We start from the raw sequence: 22,413 nt of genomic DNA on the forward strand, positions 1-22,413 counted from the left end.
AGTGGGGGTACTTGGCTCCTTCTCTACAAAGTGTTGGGAGATTTAATGAGGAATCTGTGGGACTGCCCCAGCACCATCCCGAAGTGACAGTGGGAGTTTCTCCTGCCTGAAGATAGCTGGGAAGAGGTACATTACCTAGGGGTGGAGCCTCCACCATGCCAAACCTGGAACCCCCACCCACATTTTCGGTAACACCTGGGGAACCTGTCATTCCTTGGGAAGATTGGAGAGACCTATGTACATTTTACTTTGTGGCATCAGGGGGTGAGAGATACTCAGATGAGAGGAAATTCTCAAAATGAATGTGCTGTTTGGGTGCAGAAGCAGTCAGAATAATCAAGAAGCTGCCAGATGTGGCGGATGAGGGGGAAGAGGAGGGTGTTAGAGGTGATGGGGATGGTCTTTATGGTATGGCAATGAAAAAACTACAAGCCCAGTTTGGTAAACAGATAAACATAGTGTTGGAAAGGTACCCATTTTTCTTAAGGAGACAAGATGTAGGGGAAGTGGTTGATTCATTTGTAGCAGATTGACATTGTGTGGGTTCACTAAGAATGAGGATGAGTATATTAGAGACCAACTATGATGCACATGCCTAACCCCAAAATACAAGAATGCTTATGGCAGGCAAATTATCCACCAGTATTGGATGCATTAGCGACAGCCAAAGGAATATAATTGAAAAATATGTGCCTTAAGGAGGTGAATTCGAAAAATCACAAGGAATTAGTACATACCATCATTAAGGATGAGGTAGAAAAGGTAAATGGTGTTGAAGATAACAAAATTTGGCAGTGAAAAAGACTTGCAAATCGAGCATATGGAACAGCAGTTGTAGTGGGTCATCATCTGTTGGTTGGAATAATACATCTGCACATGATAATTGTAAGGGGCAATGTACCAGGTATGGGTTCATAAACACGCCATGAATCCCAAGGAATGTCCTTCTACGAGGGTAAAACGCAGGCATTGTAGTAAGATGGGTCCTTTTGCAAGGTTATGCAAGTTCAATTACAGGCTCATGGAAGGGGACAGGAATGTGCAATTTGTGAGTGAAGAGAAATGTGAATGGTCTAACAAAGTAGTACTCATAGTTGGTGGAATTGAAGATGATGTGGATGAAGAGTATACCCCCCATAAGTGGAGATCATTAGGTCAGGATGTCCACTAAGGCTAAGATCCGCATACACTATCATTTCTGAAGGAAATATAGGGATATTTGGGGGGCGGGAGCCATGTCTTACACAATACAGACATAAAACCCAGAGCATATGGTGGAGGCAGAATCGACATCAAGGGTTTTTTGTGGGGTGACATTACTTATGGTGAAAAGAACATAAGGGCTAAGATCTGTGTGGCTGTGACAGCTGCTTGTTTATTGGGATGGCACCACCAAGGGAAATTGGAGTTGTAATTACACCCAGGTAAAGAGTTACAAGTGAGAGCAGTGGGGGTGAGTAAGGGAAAGAAATTCGCGAAGGTGGAGGGAACCAGATTCAAGAGAGTGTTTGGTCAAGGGATAGGGAAATGGAAGGGATACTGTCACAAGATTCAATTGTCAGACCAATCAAGGCCACCTGTACACAAAGTAGGGAATCTTCCTTTGAGAGTGAGGGAGAAAGTGAAAGAGGGGTTAAGTGGCTTATGCAAGCAAGTCATATTTGAACCTATGGAGAGCAGTGAATGGTTGTCCCCCATAGTAGGTGCTCAATGTCCTGATGGACGCATTAGGTTATGTGTGGACCTAAAGGATCTCAAAAGATTAATTTGGGTGAATAGACATCCACTGCCAAGATTAATGAGATGCTCATAACTATGGAAGAGGCAGAATGGTATAACACTATGGAACTCTCCTCTGCGTACTACCAGACAAATCTTCACCCCTCATCTCATGCCTTAACAGCGTTCAGCACTCCTATGGGAGTGCTTCAGTTCAAAAGAATGCCTTTTGGTGTGGCATCGGCATCTGCCGTGTTTTAAAAAATCATGGAGGATTTGTTGGGGGATGTACGAGTAGTGAAGTGTTTTCAGGATGATATTTTAATTGGAGCAAAGAGTGAGAGTGAGCATGACAGCAGAGTTCAAGAAGTGTTACAGAGGCTTGAAAGGGCAGGGTTGCCAGTCAAAATTTCCAAGTGCCAATTTAAAGTCAATAAGGTAGCATATTTGGGACACCTGCTTACTAAAGAGGAGATGGTACAACGTCCAGAATTGGTGGATGCAATTTTGAAGGTGAATTCTGCATTTTACAAGGATGAGTTGAGATCTTTTTTAGGTTTAATTGAATTTCACTCCAGGTTTGTGGGTAATCTGGCAGTGAAAAGTCAACCTTGACGTGCTTTGTTGAAGGAAAGGAGAGAGTTTTGTTGAGGTCAGGAAGCGGAAGTTGCGTTTAAGAGCATAAAAGTGGAAATTGCAAACTCTCCTATCTAATACAGGTTTGATCACACAGCAGAAACAATTGTGTCTGTCGATGCCAATATTTTGGGATTAGGTGCTGTATTAAGCTAGGTCAGACGTGGCAAAGAAGTACCAGTAGCTTTTGAATCTAGGTATTTATCTGACACAGAATCTAAGGGGGTAATTCATAGAATTCGGCACACAAGTGGCGCACACGGCTGGTGCACAGTGTGCACGTGCGGCAGTCTGCGCTAGCCACGTGAGCCAAAACCCATTTCAGCGCACAGCGTATTCATGGATTCCAACATCCATAACCAGCCGTGGTGCAGAGTGGCGCAGTGACCCCGCAGCAGCGCCAGTTATGCCTCTAACCCCGCCCCATGCGCCATGAACAGCGCACAAATCCAGTACATGGTGCAAAGGCCAGTGCACCAGCACACAGCCCCCCAACCACGAAAATGCATGTAAAACTCCCCACGCACGCCCTAGAACACACGTACCCCGCTCGCGCTAGGCCAATAGGGTGTAAAACTCCCCGCGCACGCCCCAGAACACATGTACCCCGCTTGCGCTAGGCCAATAGAGTGTAAAACTCCCTGTGCACACCCCAGAACACACGTGCCCCTCTCACGCTAGGCCAATAACATGTAAAACTCCCTGCGCATGCCACAGAAAACACGTACCCCCCTCGCGCTAGTCCAATAGCGTGTAAAACTACCCGCGCATGCCCCAGAACACACGTACCGGGCTCGCGCCAGCGAAATCACGTGTAAAACGTGGGAAAAGTCCCCGCTGTGGAGTGGGCTGCCTGCGGGGCATGCCCAGGGGTGAAGGGCGGCCTGCGGGGTATGGGGAGGGTGGATGGGCTGCCTGCGGGGCATGCCCGGGGGTAAAGGGCTGTCTGCGGGGTATGGGGAGGGTGGATGGGCTTCCTGGGCATATTCTGGGGGTGCGCATGGGAAAATCACACGAAATAGCCCTTGGGGAGCGGAGTACGTGTATTCCGAGGGGTGCGCAGGGAGAAACACATGCGATAGGCCTTTGCCGAGTGGGATACGTGTATTCCGAGGGGTGCGTGGGGAGTTTCACACGCGATAGGCCTTGGCCGAGTGGGGTACGTGTATTACTGGGGTGCGCGGGGAGTTTCACACGCGATAGGCCTTGGCCCACCGGGGTACGTGTATTACTGGGGTATGCAGGGAGTTTCACATGCGATAGGCCTTGGCCGAGGGGGGTACATGTATTACTGGGGTGTGCGGGGAGTTTCACACATGATAGGCCTTGTGCAAGCGAGGTACGTGTATTTGGGGGTTGCATGGGAAGGTTTACACGTGGTTTGGCTGCCACAGGAGGGGTACGTGTATTACTGGGGTGCGCGGGGAGTTTCACACACAATAGGCCTTGGCTGAGAGGGGTACGTGTATTACTGGGGTACGCAGGGAGTTTCACGCGCGATAGGCCTTGGCCGAGCAGGGTACGTGTATTACTGGGTTGCGCAAGGAGAATCACACGCGATAGGCCTTGGCCGAGTGGGGTATGTGTATTACTGGGGTGTGCGGGGAGTTTCACACACGATAGGCCTTGGTCGAGCGGGGTACGTGTATTACTGGGGTGCGTGGGGAGTTTCACACACAATAGGCCTTGGCCGAGCGGGGTACATGTACTACTGGGGTACGCGGGGAGTTTCACATGTGATAGGCTTTGGCCGAGCGGGGTACGTGTATTACTGGGGTGTGCGGGGAGTTTCACACATGATAGGCTTTGTGCGAGCGAGGTACGTGTATTTGGGGGTGCGTGGGGAGGTTTACACGTGGTTTGGCTGCCACAGGAGGGGTACGTGTATTACTGGGGTGCGCGGGGAGTTTCACACACGATAGGCCTTGGCTGAGCGGGGTACGTGTATTACTGGGGTATGCAGGGAGTTTCACACGCGATAGGCCTTGGTCGAGCGGGGTACGTGTATTACTGGGGTGCGTGGGGAGAATCACACACGATAGGCCTTGGCCGAGTGGGGTATGTGTATTACTGGGGTGTGCAGGGAGTTTCACACGCGATAGGCCTTGGTCGAGCGGGGTACGTGTATTACTGGGTTGCACGGGGAGTTTCACACGCGATAGGCCTTGGCCGAGTGGGGTACGTGTATTACTGGGGTGCGCAGGGAGTTTCACACGCGATAGGCCTTGTGCGAGCGAGGTATGTGTATTTGGGGGATGCGTGGGGAGGTTTACACATGGTTTTGCTGCCATGGGAGGGGTACGTGTACTCCTGGTGTGCCCCAACACGAATTGGCAGTGTGTGTCCTCCCAGGTGTGCCCTCCCACCCCTCCCCAGGACCTGCAGTCAGCCCACAACACAGGGGACTACCCTGCCCCTCTGGCCATGCCCCGCAGGCAGCCCATCCACCCTGGCCATGCCCCCAGCCACCCCACATGTCACCATGCACAAGTGAGCACCGACACATGTCCCCCTGCACCCCCACCAACCCAGCAGTGACAGGCACCTGCCAGCAGGCCCCGACTCATGTCCCCCTGCACTCCCACCCACCCAGCAGTGACAGGCACCTGTCAGCAGGCCCCGACTCATGTCCCCCCACCCACTCACCCACCCAGCAGTGACAGGCACCTGCCAGCAGGCCCTGACTCATGTCCCCCTGAACCCCCACCCACCCAGCAGTGACAGGCACCTGCCACCAGGCCCCGACTCATGTCCCCCACCCACTCACCCACCCAGCAGTGACAGGCAGCTGCCAGCAGGCCCCGACTCATGTCCTCCTGCACCCCCATCCACCCAGCAGTGACAGGCACCTGCTAGCAGGCCCCGACTCATGTCCCCCCACCCACTCACCCACCCAGCAGTGACAGGCACTTGCCAGCAGGCCCCGACTCATGTCCCCCCAACACCTCATGACGATCCACAATCATGGGCCTTATGGCCACCCAAACCACACCCCACGCCACCCCAGTCCAAACACACAACCAGGTATGACATCCACCCCACAATGAAATCCCCATCACATGATACATCCCAAATGGCAAGTATGCACATCAACATATTTCCGTCTCACCCACACAATGGGTGCATGTGATTGAGAAAACACACATTGTGACATGCATGAATCCAAAGAGAGAGTACCACACATTGAAGTAGGAAATAAAAACGTATTAAACACAAAAGCAAAGGAATTAAATGAAACACAGAAAAATGGAAATAAATAATGAAAAGCTGCATATCCATAATATAAACCAAAAATGCATGATAGCAAAATCCAAAGCAATCCAAAAGCACGTGTCCAAAGTGTCAGTCTGGCAAAACAAATCCAAAGTGCAAAAACAATAAAAAATCATTGATCCATGGAAAAAAAATAATAAGAAGCCAAATCCATTGTCGAACTATTTACAAAGTACAAATCCAGGGTCCATGTGCCCAATCATTGAAATGAAACCTATAAAAAAAAACAACCTAATGAAGAACTATATACAAAAACGTGGGGCGTTGACCAAGCGCCCCAAAATAAACAAAAACAGAAAGGAAACCTAACACTAACTAACTATATACAATGGCGGCGGGCAAGTCCTACGCTCACTCTGTGATGCCCCGGGCCAGGGCATCATCAAACTCTATGTCAATGTCCCAGAGGCAGGCCTCTGCCCTGGCCCCTAGGTCTCGCAGGGATGCAGTCATGGCCTCTTCCAACTACCTGCGAGTTGCCTGGAGGCACCCAGCCTGCCTCAACGCCCAGCGCATGGAGAACTCTGCCCTGACCATGGTGAGCCGCGCCTCTTCCACCCGCCGCCGCTCTGCATCTATCCGCTGGCCCAACCACTGCCACACGGAAGACACTCCCATTCCAGGGTCCTCCTGCCCTCTGGCCGATGCCTGCCCCTCTGATGTTGATGGCCCCGAGCCATCATCGCTCCCACTTTGAGCCTGCTGCTGCTGTCCATGTGCCCTGTCCGATGATGCCTGCACATCCTCCATCTGCTGGTCTACAGTTGGTGGGGTGTCCACCCCTCCTGGACCTCCAACTCCCAACTGTGGCAGGGATGGGATCTCCACCTAGCCGGCTGTGTTGGTCAGGCCAGGTCCACAGGGGGCCCTGGTGGAATCTGGGCTGGGAGACGGCAGGGAGAACGACTGGCGCATAGTCTCCACAGAGGAGGAGAGGGCCGCCAGAGTGCTCGACACATGTAGGAACCCTCCGACCATGGCCCCTCCCAACTGTGCCACGTTGCCACGCAGCTCTTCATGATGGCGTGCGTGGTCCCCCCAGGAAGCATGCACGTCATCACGAATGACACGCATTCGCAACGCGACACCAATCAGGACGGACCCCATACGGTCATGGGACTCCTCGTCCGCAGGTAGTGGAGTGCCAGATGACGTGGGCCTCCCCCCTACCTGAGGACAGGCCTGGGATGGGGCATCCCTGCTGGTGCATGGTAGTGCAGTCACAGGGTCAGGGACAGCGACATGCACAGGCCCCTTCGCAGTGACCTGTGCTGCCTCCTGCCCCTGGCCCTGGACTGCACCACTTGCACCAGTGGTACTATCCCCACCAGGCCCCATGTGCGGCTCAGTAGCAGCCTCCTCCTCTTCTGTGGAGACCACCAACCTGGATGTCTCTGCACCGTCTTCCGCCATTGCAAGCCCCTGTGGGGGCTCACCCGGCCCTTCCGCTACAGCCGTAGTGGCAGACGCGGCACCAGTCCCCTCGCTCCCGGATGATGGCAATTCTTGGGAGGGTGGCTGGGCCTTGCGTCGCCGCCCAGTGGAGGCATCCCCGCTACTTTTCTCCACAGCACTGTCTCCAGCCTCTTCTTCACTCGACGCTGCGTAGAGGGAGACATAGAACACAAGCATCAGGGTACTGTACAATAGCCCTCTAGACAGGAAACAATAACACATGAGTGGCACTGTCAAACGTCATTTCCATCCTGTCCCTCCACAACACATGGGTCAATGCAGGCAACACACATGCAGAAACAGGCACGGCGCATGCAATCAACATCAGCATCCATGTACAAGGGCCTCTATTGACATAACGGTTTGGCTTCAAACGCACATGCATCATGGCTCATACTGATCCCATGCACACACATCACCGGAGGGTCATGCATCAGGGCTCGTACACCACAGACACAGTGGATACAAGGGTGACTAGACTGCATAAGTGAATCAACACATGGTCACGGACATGTGTCATGCATCCATGGCGTTTCAAAGTCACACACATGCTACTCAGACACACAGACATGTATACCATACATGTCCATGACAGCAGCACCCATCTCTCACACCCCATCCATGTCCAAGAACAGAGACAGGCATGCATTCATGTGTGCATTCCGCATGCTGCTCCCCATATTGCATTGGAACACATGCACCATCCATGTGGTTCACGCATTACTGGTCTCACATGCATTACCATGATGTCCCTGCACACACACATCCATACATGGCCTATGTAACACATACAGGCAAGTAGCTGACTACCAGCACACTGCAACATGCCCTGTTTCACACAGCAATGCATGGCCACTTACCGCTCGACTCCAGACGGGTCTTCCTTCGAAGGATCTGGACATGGAGGGCTGGGCTTATGCGTTCCAGGACCCTCATCTGGATGTTGATCAGGCTGACCGGGCACCCCTCTCCATCCTCTGCCTTCAAGAGGCGCCGGGCCTTGTTGAGGGTCCTGGACCTGAAGTCCTCCCAGCGCTTCCGGACTTGCTTGATGTCGCGGGTTGCCTCCCCCTCCATGTTGATGGCAACCACTACGTCCTCCCAGATCCTCTCCCGTCCTTCCTTGTCGGCGCACAATGGTGTGAAGAGGGCATCATAATGCCCCAGAACTTGCTCCACCAGGATACCAACTTCCTTGTCACCGAAGCTGGTAGCCCTCTGCCTCTCTGGCTGGGGGTCTCCAGTGGTCTCTGATGGTGTTTGCCCCGACATGTCGACCGCCAAGACAGGAGTGGGTGGGCAACTGGGTCCTGGGGCTGGGCTGTGGAGCAAAGGTATCCCAGTCGGGAGTCTCCTGTTCCAGTAGGGGTGGACACATCAACTGGACCCCTGCAGATGGCTGACGTGCAGGCACCAAATAGCAGGGCACATGGGCAGCCGGCAGGCAGGCAGGCAGCAGCAGATGGCAGGTGGGAGCGTGCTCGGAGCTCTGGGGGGCAGTAAAATTGCCTTTTGGGCAGGAGCGTGGTCTTCCCTGTGTTGTCGCGTGGCCAGCTTGATACGGAGTGATTTGGCACGTGAAAAAAGTGCATGTCAGCGTGTAATTCGAGGAAAGGCCCTTAGTGCATAAGCGTGACTGTGACGTAACGCGCACGGGCGTTTCCCTCAACACGGGTGCATAGTGGATCAGCACATGAAAAAACCACATGTCCGTGTGTGAATGCGTGCAATCTGAGGAAAGGGCCTAAGCGTGTAAGTGACGTGATACGCGCAGGCGTCACCCTCAGCACGGGTTAAAGGTGAGCGTGTTGTTTCATGCCCCATCACAACTTCACAGCGGATCAAGGACGTATCTCTTCTTTTGGCGGGTGTATTGGCTACGCGTGTTTTTCATCATCACGCTAGTCTGACGGTGAGTCGTGCACGCTATTTTTCCCACTGCGGGTGCCCCTGTGTATCGTGTAACCGTTTTCGAGGTCATAGTAGCCTGCGTGTCCCACGCGTACGCGTTTTTCGTGTTCCTGGGTGCCACTGCGTACTGCGGGAGGTTAATTCCACGCACGTAGGCTGCAGGGGTTGTGTGCATGATTTTACTGCAGTTTTGGGGTGCATGAGCGTTGCGTGACCCGTCACTTAATCACTAGGGTCACATACAGCCTTGCAGGTGCAGGGGTGCTGTTAACATCTTGCATCCCACCCCCTTCACCCCAATTGCCCAGGGCAATTGTCGTGTACACCTCCCATTGGCACTTCTCCATCTGTGCCATGGTTGGGAGGCCACCAAAGGTGAGGGGCGCCTCAGCTGGGCGTACTCCTCATGGTGGGCGTGGTCAGAGACGTGGCCAGGGTGACCAGGGAGTGGGGGGACTCCAGGGTGTCCAGGGTGGCCGCAGAGGGGGAAGAGGCAGGGGTGCGCCACTTCGGCACAATGTTGTGCCATGTGTTGGTGCAGTCATGCCACCACCCCCTGTGGTTCCAGGAGAAGCAGCTTCTGCATCTGTCACCGGCGCCCATGTGACCCGGCAGTCCATTTCATCGACTGCCATGGTCCCAAGGGTAGTGGTAGCTGCAGATGCAGCTGTAGACACCACCACCCAGGGTCAGGGTCTGCCAGCGCAGGCTGCGTTGGCACTTGAGGAGTCCATGGAAGATTTCCAACAGGTCAGGAGGAACACCGTAGGTGCACGCAGGGCTGCCCTGACTGAGACACGTGTCCCTGGGGCAGTAATGTCATCTGCTGCCCCGACCAGCCGGTGTTGGCAAGTGCAGGGGCACATGCAGCCAACAACACCCCGGTTGTGAGTCTACCAACCAGGACAGTCGTGGTCAATGACCCTGCCGCAGCAGATGTTGCTGCACAGGGTCCATTCTAGGGCACCCAGCAGCCACTGGTGCAAGTCAGGCCTTTGGTCGTCCTTCCACCTGCCACTCCCTTGGCTCAATCCACCGGTGCCACTGGCCATACTGATCAGGGCGGCATTTGCCAGCCAGGGTCCACGCCACTATCCAAGAGGAGGAAGGTTGCAACTGCAGCACAGGCTGGGACCTCACACACAGCCACGACCTCCTGCACGTCGAGGAAGAAGCCTTTCTGTGCACAGGAACTGGACTTCCTCGTGGACTACGTGCAGGACCACAACCGTGACTTGCTAGTGGGGCCTAATTGTCAAACTACGGCTGCCCATCGTGATACCCACTGGAAGCAAGTTGCGGAACATGTGAGTGCATACGGCCATGAGGTGCGCACTGCGCAAGAGTGCACCAAGCATGGGAATGACCTCAAACGCAGCGCTAAGGCAAAGCGTGCCTCAAATTACAACAGGACTCTGGTGACTGGCAGTGGGGTCTGCACCTGAGGAGGAAGACCTCACTCCGCATGAGTCACTCGTTGCAGAGTTCATACCACCTGAATCGGTCGAAGGAGTGGGAGAGATGCTGGACTTTGATGCCCAGTCCAGTGAGTGTTGCTGCGTGTTTGTCAAGGCCATGTGTGTTTTACTTGTGTGATGTGTTGTGCATGACTGTCACTACATGTCATGTGTACATGGTTCAGATGTGCAAGTAATGCAATGCTTCACTGATGCATGGCTGCTCTGCAGGATGGTGGACATGTGGAGCAGACGGGGACTGTCCTCATCACCACACTTGCACCCTTCTCACATGCTGGTCACCTGGATGCCCCTCCGGTCCATGTTCCAGCTCGCTGGCCCTTCTGCATGTAGCCTGGGGTGTCCTTCCTCTCAGCACTGGGACTGTGTCATAGCATGACTGACGTGCATGTGTCCTCTGCCTGCATGCGGGTACTCCACGTAGGCATGCTCCCTTACCCCTCCACCCCAATATCACCTTTGCACTGGTCTGCATCATTTTGCCGTAATGCAATGGCCTGTTCATGCGTCCTGTGTACATGCTAACTTCCACCAGCCAACCTGCCAGACACGTGCAGTGGGGTACATCCTTTGTACTTGATGCAGGGTGTCTCACTTGGACTGTGCAGATGGCAGATGCTCCGAAGGGACATGAGTGCCCATTCATGCTCCATGTGCATTCCATGGATGCCCCTATTTGTCCTTGACTGGATGATCATTGTAGTACGTGTCCAGGGTGACCTACATTTCATGGCATTTCATCAGCCTTCCCATGCCCACTGTGGCTCAGTCATGCGCTCCACACATGTTTAGGGTGTGACAGTCTGTGTGGGTCACAGGAATCAGCCTGTTTCAGGCCCACTGACTCCAACTGGTGTAGTGTCTTCTGAACACGTGGGTGTACTACTGAGGGTTCATCATGTGTCCTGCTTACTGTTCCATCATCATCTGCTGTGTTGTCAGTTGACTCAGATGATGCAATTGATGCTAGTCAACACTGTCTGCCAATACACAGGTCTCTGGTCATCCTTTTGATACCATGCAGGCATCCCTGCATTTCCACTTAGGGGGAGGGGTGGTTTGCTTGTAGCCATGCAACCAATTGCATGCACATTGCACGTGATGCCTGAACTTGACCTTGCACTGCCTTCACATTTTCTGATACACATCATGAAGTACTTCTGTCACTCAGGGCGGACATTCTGTATATGAAACTGTCATGGGTGGAGCCTGGGTAGTTTGCATAGACAGAGGTGATGATTCCCTTTGCATCGCATACCACCTGCACGTTGATGAAATGCCAGTGCTTGCGGTTTCGATAGATGTACTCAGTGGCCCTAGGTGGACGTAGGGCCACATGGGTGCAATCTATGGCACCAAGCACTTTGGGGAAGTGTGCCACCCTGTAAAAGTACTGGACTACGGCCTGCCTTTCTGCGGGTGTTCTGGGCATGTATATGTGCCTGCGGACTGAGGGGCGCGCAGACATGATTGCCAACACCTGGTGTAGGCAGCGTGACTGCATGGCCTGTGAGACCCCTCCACTATGGCAGTAGTCTGCTGAAATGACCCAGTGGCCAAAAAATGTAGGACATTGAGCTCCTTCTCCAAGGGGCTCAATGCTTGGGAGCAGAGGGTGGGGGATGTAAGGTCATCTTCCCACTCCCTGACCAGGTCTAGGATGATACGAGGTGGAAACCTATACCTGCCGTAGACCTGGTCGTCAGGCATCCCAAAAAGGCTAGTTCGGGGGGAAAAAATGCGGGCCCTGGCTATTCTCCTCCTCCTGCGGTGTCCCACTATCAGTGCTGCGACAAATGGGGCATTCATCGTAGCTGTATATACGTGTTTGTTGTTTGCGTGCACTTTTATACTGTGTGCGGGGACGCTTACGCCTGCCTTCCTGTGGCGGACGTGTTGACGCCTGTGCGCGTCTTTTAGCATGCACTTGTTTCCCGTATTCGAATCCATGAATACGAGTTGTTTGCGTGCGTGTGGGCGTTCTGTGTATTTCCCTGCAGTACTTCCCCAGTTACGCCTTCCTTTTCACGCGTTGTTCCCAATTCCGCGTGTTACGCCCCGTGTCCTGCCCCCTTTTTGGTGTGTGCTTTCCCTGTGCGCGTCGTGCACGGCATTCGAGTTGTTGCAATGACGTGTGCGCCCGTGTGCGCCACGCACGGATTTGGCGCACAACCAGTGGAAAACACGCACAGGCACTTCCTTGAATCGCACGCGTGCGTGTACGCTTGCTTTTTCACGCTTGCGCCACCTTGCGCCAGCTTGCGCTGAGATTTTCGCCGCACGTTTGTTCCATGAATCGGCCCCTAAATATTCTACTATTGAACGTGAAAGTCTTGCATGTTATTGGGCCTCTATATTTTAAGACTTACATTTGGGGCATACCCTACAAGATCAGGAGCAACCATAAGCCTTTGGCTCGTTTGTTTTATACAAGGGGTTTGGGGTTTGCAAACCCCAGGGATATCTAGGTGGTTAGTAGCACTACAGGGTTTCAATTTCTCGCTTCACTGTGCCAATGCTACCCGGTGGCAGATTGTCTGTTTAGGGCTCCCTTGGTGGTAATCGTATGGAGATATAAACAACAAATGGATTGCTCAGATTAAAGGTACCGTGGGCGATGTTTTCTCCAAGGCAATGTGGTTGGACGCAATGAAGGAGGACCAGGAGATGAGATTGGTTATGTTGTTTACAGAGCAGGGTTGGAAAGGGGAAGACTACATGAAATCTCTCGACTGCAATTTCAGAGATTAATTAAGTAGTTCATAATGGGGTCAAGTACTGGGAGAGAGGGTAGTTTCCCCTGTGTCATTACACTGCGAATTGACTAGGCGTGCCCACAGAGGTCATTTGGGAAAAAGCTTAACAAAGAGGCAACTGAGGTCAAAATGTTGGTGGTCCGGAATGGACTCCATGGAAGATTTGGAGGTGGGGCAGTGTATTCCTTGTTCAGTTAGTGACAAATCTCTGAAAACCCAATGGTGGAAACAGGGTGTGTGTACATACCTAACAGGGCATGGGAGAAAATTGCTATTGATTTCATGGGCACCATGTGCATGCTTGGGCGAGAGAATAGATTTACCATAGTGGTTGTAGATTATGCCTCAAGGTGGTTTGAGGTGGAGTTTGTAGAGAGCATATCTACTGGAGTGGGGATTGCCTATATTGAGAAGCTGTTTGCAAGGGATGGCTGCCCCAAAATAAATATATCTGACAATGGGGTTCAGCTTGTGTCTAATGAAATGTGGAAATACTTGTTGCATCATGTTATTGAAAAACATTGCACTGCATTATATAACCCAAGGGCGAATGGGTTAGTCGAACACACCAACCGCATAATCAAAGACTCCATACAATTGTCTAGAGCAAGTGGTTTAGACTGGAAAAATGGTATGTGTGAAAAGTTAATGGCCCACCGTGAAACCCCGCATGTGTTAATGGGTGTTTCACCTTTCCAAATGATGAGAGGCAGACCCATGACTTATTTCCGGATTGGCTGTTGGATCAGAATGAGGTTGAGGAGTGCCCACATGTCAGTGGGGAACAAAGAATAAATGAGGGTGATGTGGTAAGGATCAAGAAACCTTTCAGAGTATCTAAAGGTTGTTCTCAATATTTCAACCTCATAGCCATTACTAATGTTGGTCATAAACATGTTATAACCAGTGATGGCAAACGTTGGAACATGAGCCGGGTGGCTATTACAGGACAACCTGAGGCATGGTATCAAAGGGCAGGAAGCACCATGTATGATGAGTCAATGGATGATTGGTATTTGGATGGGTCTTTACAAGAGGAGTGTGGCAGTGGGGGTGAGTCACAGGGAGAACGTCACAACAGTGAACTGGGAAACGCACTAGATGTACCTAGAGAACAGGAATTCCGTTTAGCCGGGAGGGATGTGGTGAATGGCAGGTTGGAGGAGCAGGCTGAGAGGAATGGAACTTCATGCTGTGTGAGGAGGAGACCATCTAAATTTGATGACTTCAAACTTTACAAATAGCTATTTGTCTTAATTATATCCCTGAATGTTATCTCACTGCTCCATGTTGTTTATTCCACATGTTAGATTATTTTTAACTTTAAGCATAGCATTTGGTCTCAGACCTTGTTTTTGAATGCACGCAATTCTATGAACCATGCTCCATGTTTCGTTCATCACATGTTTTTATTCTTATTTTTCATCCCAAAGGGGGAAAGTATGTTATAATAATTCGGTGCGAGAGATGGCTCATTCTGTCATGCGAGTCGCCCCGCGCACCGATGCTGTGACGTCACAGAACGTTGATGACAGTTTAACTGTCATATTGTGCTTGCCTTCTCCGTTGAGACAGGGTCTTTCTTCACCTCGTCTAATAAATATATACTTCATCGGTACAGCGGTTTTTTGTATCATCCTTACCTCAATATTGTATGGGACTGAATACTTTTTCACAAGTGTTCAGCGGTCATTACACAAATTAACAAAATAATATATGTTGTATAATTATTAATGTTTATTATTATTACTATTATTATTATTATCATTATTATTATTATTGCCATTTAACTTATATGGTGCTTGGACCAAATGTTTTTCATCCCCTCATGAGCACATTTCATCTTCCCTTTTCCGCGTAGGTTGAAACACTTTCCATGGCAGTTAAACAGAATGCATAGCAGCCACAGAGCGACAAAAGTCATATTGCCGTTCATTCACTGCGTCTTTTAAGGGAAACTGCGAGTCCCTTTCCATGACATGTCATGTGTGGCTATTAACCTGCACTGACTCGGGCCGTGGGCGCTTTGTAGCGGCTGGTAATCCTAACACTATGAATCAAGCCCGGACAATGTGTTCAGTGTCTAGTATGCGCGTGACCCCTGTAACATCGACAGCGCCTGTTGTCTTGTTCCGTCTATTTTATTCATAAAGCACTGCATATTTATCACGGGCAAATGAGTGGAGGGCTGCACAATATGACCCAGTTCTAGCTGGGCCCTTCTATGTGTTCAGTTCTGCAATGTATTTCAGTTTTATGACTGCATTCCAACGATAACGCCTTCATTGTGAGCACTCAGATTCACTTAAATAACCTTCGCTGTCATGCCAAACAATGCAATAGCTTCCAGTCTCAGGTGGACTGGCTGACTCGATACTTCTTTCATTGCCGAGTTTAAAGGTTGTGTTCTTACTGGAAAACCTTATCTGACCTGTGCTGCGTTTGCCTTCCATTCCTCCTGCTTTCGCCTCTTTCATCAACGTGCTCTGTAACTCTTGCATCTCCAGTTTCTGCTCACATTGTATCTCCTGCAAAGTCTTCGGCTATTATTTGTGTTTTCACCTTCAGAGGCCCAGATTCTGTGATGGTCGTACCCAGAATCCAGTATCTGGGTCCTCCTACGATTCTTTTATGCTACCTCTTGGCTTTCATATGAGGGATGGAAAGTCAACAAGGGCCAAATGCACAAAGCGCACACTGATGCCAAATAGTACTTAGCGAAAGGTTCACATTGATGGAGGAAGTTATGCATTGACAAATAGATTAATGTGAGCTATGTCCGCTTTGTAAAACAGAAATGGGTGACGCCGACCATAGGGCACGCAACTAATAAGGGGGAAAGTCCATGCATATGTTTTACATTAGACCTCAAAAAGTACACCGACATATCGGCCAGGTTGCCAACCGAAGGGGCACTAATCACCAAACAAGTGGCCCTCCTGTCATGATGGTGCCACTGTGACTGGGCGCAGGGCTTATGGTACTGAGGGTGGGCTGAGTGGGTCCAGGGAATGTGCCTGGAGCATGCGCTCAGGGCAAGGCTTGTGGGTACTCTGGGTAGGGTCACTGCACCTGGGTCAAGGCTAAAGGCCACTGTACCTTCAGTGCATTGCTGCATGGTATGTCCTGTGTGCATTGTTGGTAGATTCACTGTGTCTTGAGGGCACTATGGCTAGGGTCACTGTGCATTGGAAATACATGTAGGCACGGCAACAGTGTTGCGCTAAAGCCATGCCCTGTGTGACCAGTGGATGGTGCCAACGCGAGTCCCTACTCTACAAGCACTGTGACCAGGACATGCCCTCAGCACAGTGACCACAGAGCGTGCTCTGAAGACATAGCCATGGTAAAGCACCATGGTCAGATTGACCCCACTCTCTTCTCCTCCTGAAAATGTTCATGTTTCTGTTACTCCACTGGAGCCTTCCAATGCACTAATATATAAAATTGTTTAGCTATGTCCTTACTACTCCATCTTTTATTTTTTCTACAATCGTTTTTTGATTTCCCGCCCCCCGCCTAAAGTTGTCTGCAGTTCTGTACTGTTTGACTTTTAGAAAGTGATGCTTTCATCAAAGGGCTGGCAGAGTCCATCCCCTCTTTGGGTTGCACAGCAACACCTTGAGCAACCTTTAAGCAGGAGGTGCCATGGAAAACCTGTTTGCATCATTCTTAATGGGCATCTGTGGCAAATGGGCACATTTTTTCCCACAATCTCATATTACGGCTAATTAGAATATTTGGTGATGATTTCTTTTTTTTTTCTTTTTTTTAGTTGGCATTTAGCTACAATAGAAGCTTTTTAGCCGTTTACAATTCAGAACAGTTCCAAGTGTCAATTAGATAATGATTGTCACTAACTCTAATAAAACAAAAGTCATAGATAACCTGGATTCTTGTAACAAAAGTAGCCAAATGTCTTTTTTTAGTTAAAATTCGATTGTTCGCAAAGAATTTACATAGCAGGTTTCGCCGAGGGTTAATCACACCACCATGGCAGCTCATTTTCAGATGGCGAAGCAACTCCCTTTTATGTCCACAAAGTCTACAAGCATCGTCTCTTATACCTTTTGGTTTCCTAACTTCAAGGATCTCTTTAGTTGGGAAAATATTGAGTCGTAGTCTTAGGAATTGCTGACGCAATGCTGCTGAAAGAAACTTGCTCAAGTATTTGGGGATTGTTCCACGCTTATTGACTGAGACACAATATTTCCCATAAAGTTTGGACGATTGTGCAGCCTCCAATCATATACGTACAAGCGTTTTTGACATAGTCTGGATTTTCAATAAGTAATTTCTCTGTTGTTATCACATTCCACAAGTTAGGGCTCTCTTTCTGTCTCAAGCGCCAGCAGCATAGAGCCACTTTCAGGGGGCGGCAATTTACATTTCCAGTAGAAAGATAGCGTTTTCCAGCTCACGTAGGTAATAAGAGAGGTCAAGCCTAACTCTTTCCTTATTACTGCCATTGGCACACAATTTGGGAGCCCAAGAACCGGTGACCAAAAAAGACCCTCTAAAATTTGCCATAGCTTCCAATTTAGCTGAAGTGAACATTCGGCCCCATAAGTTAAAATAGGGACAACCTTCATGCTATAGAAAGTTATCAGAGGTGCCAGAGAAAATGTACAGTATCTGAATTTGATCAGTCTTGCCTGGGCGGTAAGCATCTTTAATTTATGTCTCAGACATACTTCCCTTGGGGCATCACTATTACTTGCATTAATAGGTATCCCCAAGTAGGGCATTTCTGTTGTTTCTTGGATTCGATCGCCATTTATGTACCAACCCTTAGATTTAAAGTTCTTTTGTTTTGTGTTCCCGACAGTCAGGACTGCAGATTTGGCAGCGTTTACTCGCAGGTCATTCGAGGATAAAAAGCACGCCAAAGCATCCAATTGGCGCTGAAGCCCAATGGGAGTTTCATCGAGAAGGATAACATCATCCGTATACAGTAGTCTGTTGACTGGAGTTCCGGAAATAGATGGTGGGAAACATCTAATGCCTTCAAACGCATCACCCATATCGGAGATATACAACTTAAAGATGGCTGGAGCCAGACGGCACCCTTGCTTGAGGCCCATTCCTGTTTTTATGGGGCGTGTCATGTTCCCCCTTTGATTTAACTTAACCTGGTGTCGAAGTGAAAAGCTTCAATTGCCTCACGCAAGTCAGCAGGACATCCCCAATATTTTTAATTTTTAATTTGAACCAGAGCTTTTCTCTGTTAACTGAATCAAAGGCTTGGGATAGTCCACTGATGCCAGGTATACATTATTGCTGTTCTTCTTTGCAGTTCTTGAATTACTGCAGGTTTTAATTAGTTTGACAATGTCCTCCCTCTCGGTCTAGGACTCAGACAAGAATTCTCTGTGACCTTCACTGTTTGGTCTGTCGTCCTTGAAATAAGAAAGGAAAAATGATCCGTCCTATCCTTTGCTGAAATTGGGTATGTTATAAGGCTCTGTTGTGGACCATCCAGTGAATTCAAATTTTGCCAAATCTCCCTTGAATTTTTGGAAGCAATGAGTTTCAACATATGTTCTGCATTTGATTGCACCAGCTAGTGTCTATATTGTTTCACCCAATTATTATGAACTGTTTTGATCTTCTTAACAGCTTCATAAGATGTCGCTACAGGATTTATTTGATGAGCTCTTATTAGACACTTTAAGTTCCTTTTCTGCTCATCCACTTTATAATCAAATTTGTATCTATGGCTAAATCTTTTGTTTCTCCCTGAGCCCAAGTTCTCATGATAAACAGCCAGGTACTTTGTGTAGTCTGTGTCCTCCGGCCACCCAGTATTCCTTAGTTTCCTTGTCAGATCCAATACATTATTACAGGATAGCCTCAATCTACTTCTTCCAGGATGCAATTGTAGGATATCTACTTCCATAGCAGGAGTTGTCTTGGCACCCAGAGAGAGGCATAACTTCAATATAATATGGTTGCTTTGTAGGGTTTCAATGACCGTCATGGCCACTAGGCTTGAATGAAAATTATCGGAAGCGAAGAAATAATCCAATGTGTAGGATTCTTTCCCTCTCGTCCAAGTTGGCCCTGGCGGTATGTCCCCTACTATTGCGCCATTTAGTAAGGAGATGTTCCTCAATTGAAGTTCTTTCCTGATCAACAAACCTTGTGGTTCTGGTTTTTGTAGGTTGCTAGTTTGGTGACCTATTAAGGTATTGGATCTATCAAAGCAATGAATATTTAGGTTGCTAAATAAAATAATGTTCACATTGGAGTTTGCGATCATTGCAGTTTCCACCTCTTCCAACAATTTTCGATGAATCCCTTTGCTGCTGCGTCCTTGATGTTCCAATATAAATTACAAAGTAAGATCTTCCTTGTAGAATCCCCCTTGCAAGCCTGGTATTCCAGCAGCATGATCTGAATCAGAGGGGAAACATTCTTTACCCATCTGACTCTTAGGCCACAGCTCTCTTTGACCACAGTCAAAGGGCCAGCCATTGTTCTGCACTTTAGCCCCTTAATTGCTGGGTTAAGGATGGTGAAAACGCCTTCAATAATGGGCTGTGCCGGCAGCCATGTCTCCTGAAGACAAACAATATCAAAGTCATAAAATCGAATGCTCCCTTCTCCCAACAAATGTTGAAACCCACGCGTGTTCCATGTTCCCAGTAGAACATAAGGCGCGGCGTTGGTATTTCCCAACTTTTGGCATTATGATCTGTGCCCAAGTGTGCTGGCCAGCCAATCCCAGTTTTCCTCACTCTTGTGGGCCTGAGTCGTCCCAGTCACACAGGGAGTTCTCCTGAGTGATTTTGAGTTGTTTATCACTATTCTAAATGTATCATTGTTTTTTTCATCCCTTCATCCTTTCTGTTTTCGTTTGTTCTCTGAGACCATTTCCCCTCAGTTTTTCTGCTTGCATGTTTTGTATGAGGGAAGGTTTGGCATCTGTCATAGGCTTGTTGCTGTTGGTTTTACCCCTCTTGGAAGGCGAATGGGCATCGGAATTGTACTTGTCATTTCTTCCTGAATTCAGAGTAGTAACTGCAGTTATTGCAAAGCCATTGCTTTCAGAATGTCTGTGTTTTGTACCAGCACTTTTTTAACTTCCATAGTAGCAAGATACAGTATCACCCTGTCGTTTCTTGATTCATCAGAGAAGTCTACCAAAAGTAGATCCTCAGTATTCATCCCGGCAAGTGAAGAGATGCTGTGAAAGAGCCTTAAGATGTTAGCCCTGTTGAGAATGAGATTGTCCTTAATGTACAGAATTCTGCTTAGTTCCAAGCAAATAGGGTCTCTTACCCACTCATTGAGGGGACTCTTACCATGTTTGACATTTTCCAAGTTAGATCCCACTGAATCATGATAGTTCTTAGTCTATTTTGGCTGTTTGCCTAGGGCCCTACTGTTATCTTCGAGTGTCCTGAAGCGTCTTTCAACATCAGAGGACTCTTCGTCTCATGGAGATCTGTTCCTGTGCACTCATGATACCACCCTTGTTTTATATCGGGGGTTTGCATTTATTGGCAAAGTCAAACTCTGTTGTTCCTCAAAATCTGATGAGCTCGATGTATCACCGTCAATACCCTCAAAGTTGATGGCCTCCGGCAAAATGCTCGGCGAGGAAACCCAGGCATCATTAGCTTTCAAGTCTGTTAAACGATCTTCTAGCAAGCAATCGATCTCCAAGACCTCGTCCCAGTCTGCTGAGTAAACTGAGAGGTTCATCAAATCTTCCAAATCGCTGTTAGAGACCGAAGTTCTCGGGTATGCTTGGTCCTTATTTCCTTTAATGCCTATAGAATCTTTTGTTCCTCGTACAGTTCCTCATCAGAGTCCACACTTATGTGGGATTCATCATTATGCTTCCTAGATAGCCCGCAAGCATGCTCCTTGTCTTCATGGTTGACCTGCTTGAGGGCCAAGTCCCTAAAGTTCTTTATTGCTGAAGGTTGACGTTGTTGGTTAGTCTTTCCAGATTTAGTGGGAAAATTCACTTGTTTAATTTGTCTGTTGGTTTTAGTGGGTTTGCTCCCAGGACAAATCTTACCAATGGTGCCTTTTTCCATCTCACCACCATTCGCAAAGATATCATAAGTTCTTGAAGAAGATGCCATGGGTTGCCTAATGTCACCAGTCGGAACAAAGGGCACCGATTTGTTAGCGGCAATACCCAGCATATCACAATCCAATAATTGTCTCCCCTTGTCACAACTCCCTCCGCCTTCGCTTCACAGGGGGAGCGTGTATTGAGGAGCCGGGTATCTGATTATCTTGTACCCTACATGGTTCCACGGCCCCGTTGGGGCATTTTTACCTCAAAGTGGACTCTATTGTGGGTACCACTTTTATTTGATTTTAGAATTTCCTTGTCTCATTCGCAATTGGGTATTTCCTTGTCAGCCAAGTCATCCACTAATGTAATGTTCATTGAGACCAATAGAGGGTTTGTGGATCCCAGAATAGTTTCACTTGATCCAAAATGTCCTCTATTGTTGCAAAAGCCTGTATCCAGAATGGGACAGCTCTGGATATTACTTGACAAGGATAATCTTCTTTTTTCTTTATCTTTGATCAGAGGATCCAAAATGGACTTCAAGAAATTAGTGATACGTTCTTCTTTTTTTTTTGTTATCACTGAGTGCTGAAATATACCCTTCCACAAAAAACATGTTTGCATGTAGCACTGCAATCATCAAAGTGGACTGGTCTTTTAATTGATCAGCTATAGACTCGTCCAACTTCATGAATGGAGTCATGGTAACAGAAAATGCAGCAATCATATTGGCATCCAACGTAGCACTTGAAGATGACTTTTCCTCCACCTGGGCCGCTACCATATCCAATAATAGACCTTCATCAGATAATGCCTCATTAATCCTCAATTCTGCCTCTACCTGTGTAGAGAGTCTACGTCGTTTACAGGGGAAGCCTACTGGAGCCCGCTGTGATGATTGAATGTCCCTTTGCCGTACTTCCTCAGGATAAGGTGAAGTGTGTGTTATACCACTGGGGTGATTAATAGCAGTTTCACAGTCAATAGCTCTGGTTTCTTCATGACAAATTGGCCTTTTTCCCATTAGGTCAAAATCTATTATCTTGCCAGAACTAGTTGCCATATCTTTCACCTCCACTCCCACCGAGTCAAGGGATCCTGTTGTTTTCTTGAGCGTCCAGGCATATTTCCTATTTGATTCAACAAA

The sequence above is a fragment of the Ambystoma mexicanum genome, chromosome 10, assembly GCF_040938575.1.
Source record: "Ambystoma mexicanum isolate Mex_15411 chromosome 10, UKY_AmexF1_1, whole genome shotgun sequence".
Taxonomy (NCBI): domain Eukaryota; kingdom Metazoa; phylum Chordata; class Amphibia; order Caudata; family Ambystomatidae; genus Ambystoma; species Ambystoma mexicanum.